The sequence below is a fragment of the Artibeus jamaicensis genome, unplaced genomic scaffold, assembly GCF_021234435.1.
Source record: "Artibeus jamaicensis isolate MK-2021 breed Jamaican fruit bat unplaced genomic scaffold, CSHL_Jam_final contig_511, whole genome shotgun sequence".
Taxonomy (NCBI): domain Eukaryota; kingdom Metazoa; phylum Chordata; class Mammalia; order Chiroptera; family Phyllostomidae; genus Artibeus; species Artibeus jamaicensis.
In genome coordinates this window covers 5,420,171-5,424,644 of record NW_026521866.1, presented here as the reverse complement: position 1 = coordinate 5,424,644, position 4,474 = coordinate 5,420,171, and the positions used below count along the sequence as shown (strand labels likewise).

The 4,474-nt window shown below is 43.8% G+C and overlaps 1 pseudogene; it reads right to left on the bottom strand.

Moving 5' to 3' along the window:
* Window positions 1–321: 321 nt before the first annotated feature.
* On the bottom strand, window positions 322–4,210 carry LOC119065223 (actin, cytoplasmic 1-like; annotated as a pseudogene).
* Window positions 4,211–4,474: the final 264 nt, after the last annotated feature.

Genomic DNA, 4,474 nt, shown 5'->3' with positions numbered 1-4,474 from the left:
TCCTGTGTGAATTCAGGTGAGGACTGGCCCTTCTCAAGGAGATATGGATAGCTTTTGGGCAGCAAGGGACTTCCTATAACAGTACATCTCATGATATTTGGAATGACTAAAAAAATGAACAATGTACAATCAAAGTCCTCAGCTACATTGTAGAACTCTGGGGATACTCACTCCAACAGACTGCTGTTACCTTCACCATTCTAGTTTTTAAATCCGGAGTCAAGTGCAAAGAAAAATTAAAAGAAAACAAACAGTGAAATAAAGTTATGCCAATCTCCTCTTGTTTTCTGTGCAAGTTAGGTTTTGCAAGAAAGGGTGTAACTAACTAAGTAACAGCCTACCTAGAAGCAAGCGTATGCAGTGGAGGGTGGAGGGGCCAGACCCATAGTACTCCTGTTTGCTGATTCGCATCTGCTGGAAGGTGAACAAGGAGGCCAGGATGTAGCCACCGATGCACACAGAGTACTTGCACTCAGGGGGCACAATGATCTTGATCTTCATTGTGCTGGGAGCAAGGGCCAAGATCTCCTTCTACATCCTGTTGGCAATGAGTGGGTAGCAGCTACATGGTTGTCCCACCAAACAGCATTGTGTTGGCATAGAGGTCCTGACAGGTGTCAACATTACACTTCATGATGGAATTGAAGATAGTTTCATGGATGCCACAGGATTCCTGTGGGCCTCAGAAGGCTGGAAGGAAGGAAGGAAGGAAGGAAGGAAGGAAGGAAGGAAGGAAGGAAGGAAGGAAGGAAGGCTGAGAGAGGACCTCAGGAAGGAAGATTGGAAGAGGGCCTCAGAATGAAACCACTATTGATGATGGTGATTACCTGCCCATCAGGCAGCTTGTAGCTCTTCTCCAGGGAGAAGTGGCCATCTCCTGCTTGATGTCCAGGGAAACATAGCACAGCTTCTCCTTGATGTTATGCACTATTTCCCACTTGGCTATAGTGATAAGCTGTAGCCACTCTCTATGAAGATCTTTATGAATTAGTCTGTCAGGTCCCTGCCACCCAAGACTAGATGTAGAATGGCATGGAGAGGACATATTCCTTATAGAGGGGCACAGTGTGTGTCACCCCATCACCAGAGTCCATTGCAATGCCAATGGTGCAGCTAGAGGTGTACAGGAACAGCATAGCCTGACTGGTCTATGACCACATACCTGGGTAGGATGTTCAAGGTCTTGAACATGATCTGGGTCATCTTCTCATGGTTGGCCTTGAGGTGCAGGGTCTGTCAATAAGCAGGATGGGGTTTTCTTTGAGGGCCACACACAGTTCATTGTAAAAGATGTGATGCCAGATCTTCTCCATGTCATCCCAGTTGGTGACAATGCTGTGTTTGATGGGGTACTTCAGGGTCAGGATGCCTCTCTTGCTCTGGGCCTTATTCTCCATTTAAGAGTCTTTCTGGTTCATGCCCACAATCATGTCCTGGTGCCAATGGTACCCCACAATAGAAAGGAAGATGACCCTGGGGCATCATAACCTGTGACGCTGGCCTTGCACATGCCACAGCCATTGTCAACCATGAGTGAAGCAGTATCATCCATGGTGAGCTGGAGGTGGAATAGACTAGTGAAGGCAGAAGAGCAGTGAAGGCAAGAGGCCTATGCTGGTGGGTAGACAAAGTCTTGGCAGTCCACACAGATTTTCTTAGGTACTATTCTACTGGTGTTATATGCTGCCCATTTGCATTTACTGGAGATTAGCTATTTAACTTATCAACTGGGAAATGGATTTTATGTTGTGCTAACCTGCGCCTTTAATTTTTAAACAAGGGTGAAATGTAATTTAACTTATTGTTAAATTTAGAAGGAGATCATCCTATAGGCATTAATAACTACAAATGAGTTGAATTAAAAATGTAAACTTTAAGAATACGGTGAGTTGTCCAGAGAATACAACTAAGGTTCTGGTCACTCTAGAGACCAAAGCACTATAGGTACTGATAATGAGAGTGAGGGAAAGTAGAAATAAAACTGAAATGTACTCCCACACACAAGAAACATTGATGGAAATCTGGGCCAACTTCTGCTCTTCCCTACCACTCTTACTCCTGAGGCCCTTGTATGACATCTTAGCCTCTTGTCCCTTTATAAATCCCATAGATAGCAACTTTAGGCAGAAGTGTGTATGTGTACATATGCATGTGTATTGAAATAAAAAGAGATACCACACTGGGCATCTTTTTTTTTAAATAAATTTATTTATTTTTTTGGAATTAATTATGCTGTTACAGTTGTTCTATTCCCCCTTCATTCCCCTCCACCCTTCCCCCCCAACCCCACCATTACCCCCCTTTAGTTTATGTCCATGTGTCTCAAGTCCTTTAGGTTCTATATTTCCCATACTATTCTTGCCCCCCCCATCTATTTTCTATCTACTGTCTATGCTACTTGTTTTCTGTACCTTCTCCCCCTGTCTCCTCCTCCCACTCCCCTGTTGCTAACCCTCCTTGAGATCTTCATTTCTATATTTCCACTCCTGATCTAGCTGTCCTTTTAGTTTGCTTTCGTTTTAGGTGTGGTTGTTAATAACTGTGAGTTTGTTGTCCTTTCACTGTTCATGTTTCTTTAACTTCTTTTCCTTAGATAAGTCCCTTTAACATTTCATATAATAAGGGCTTGGTGATGATGAACTCCTTGAATTTGGTCTTATCTGAGAAGCACTTTATCTGTCCTTCCATTCTAAATGAAAGTTTTGCTGGGTAGAGCAATGTTGGTTGTAGGTCTTTGGATTTCATGACTTGGAATACCTCTTTCCAGCCCCTTCTTGCCTGTAAGGTCTCTTTTGAGAAATCTGCTGACAGCCTGATGGGGACTCCTTTGTAGGTGATTGTCCCCTTAGCTCTTGCTGCTTCTAGGATTCTTTCCTTCATTTTAATTTTGGCTAATGTAATTATGATATGCTTTGGTGTGTTTCTTCTTGAGTCCAACTTTTTTGGTACTCTCTGGGCTTCTTGGATTTCTTGGAAGTCTATTTCCTTTGCCAGATTGGGGAAATTTTCTTTTATTATTTGTTCAAATAATTTTTCCACTGGTGGCTGTGTCTTTCCCCCTTCTGGTACCCCTATAATTCGGATATTGGAGCGTTTATAGATGTCCTGGAGGTTCCTAAGCTTCTCCTCATTTTTCTGAATTCTTATTTCTTCATTCCTTTCTGTTTGATGATTTTTTTCTTCTTCCTTCTGGTCCACTCCATTGATTTGAGTCCCAGTTTTTTTTTTTCATCTCTATGGTTTTCCTGTGGAATTCCATTCATTTCCCTTAATTTAGCCTTCATATGTTTCTCTAATTTGTGGCTATAGTCCACCAGATCTGTGAGGAAGCTGATGACCAGTGTTTTAAACTGTGCGTCTGAGAGATTTGCTATTTCTTCGTCACTTAGATTTATCTGTGGGGCTTTGAGGTCTTCCTGCGACATTTTTGGTCTGTTCTGGCCCTTTAAGTGGGAGGAGCGGCACCTTGGATTCCCAGGTCGCTGGGTTGTGACGTTGTATGTGGGGGCGTGGTCAGAGCGGGGAAATGGCGCTGCCGCCGCCGCCGGTCCAAGCGCTCACTCCCTCACCCGCGTGCAACCGTGCAACCTCAGTCAACTAGCTGCCACCGCCTCCCCACTGACTCCTCCGTAGTCGCTCACCCGGTGGGCCGCTCGGTTGCTCACTAGGTCCAATCCTGGGTTTGGAACCCGTGCGACTGGATTCACGCATCTGGATTCCGCGCCCAGGTCGACTCCTTTGTAACTCCTCACCGGACGCCGGTTTCGCCCCTTACCGGTCGGGCCGAAGAATTTGTTGTTAGCGGACTTCCGAAAAGTTCAGTTTTCCGTGTTCTGGTTGTGTTTTCTGATGCTAATATTTAGTTGTCCCTAAACTTGGTTGTGTGAGGAGGCAGGCACATCCACCTTACACCTCCATCTTGGCGGAAGTCCCCACACTGGGCATCTTTGAGGTACATTTTCTGATGGGTATACTAGACACTGTGATTTGGCAAAATATTTGCCAGTCTTGGCTTTTGTTGCAATTCACAAATTAAACCATACATATGAAACTGTCTTTTTAAATGAAAACATCAGAAGTAGATCTAAGTCAGTTTAATCCACAGATATTGATTACATGCAGCTGTTCCAAACCAGAACTACAAAATGAAGGCACATTTTTTAATAACACAGGTAGTTACATTCAACACCTAACATCATACCTGGGTCATGGTAGACACTCAATGAAGATTGGTTGAATAAATAAGCAAACAGGGATACTTCTCCTCCTCTTTTGACTAGCTTAAAGTCTAGTGCTCAATAAAGACAATTAAACAAACAGTGAGAGTGCAAAGGGAAATAGACATTAAGTTTAATAAACTGAGAAGCATAAGCCTTTTTGCTAGCCAGTCAGTTGAAGCTTCACATGCCAGGGGATTACAGCATTTCTCCCAAAAGATTCTTCCCTTCCCCTGCACTGGTACCAGATTGGGGGT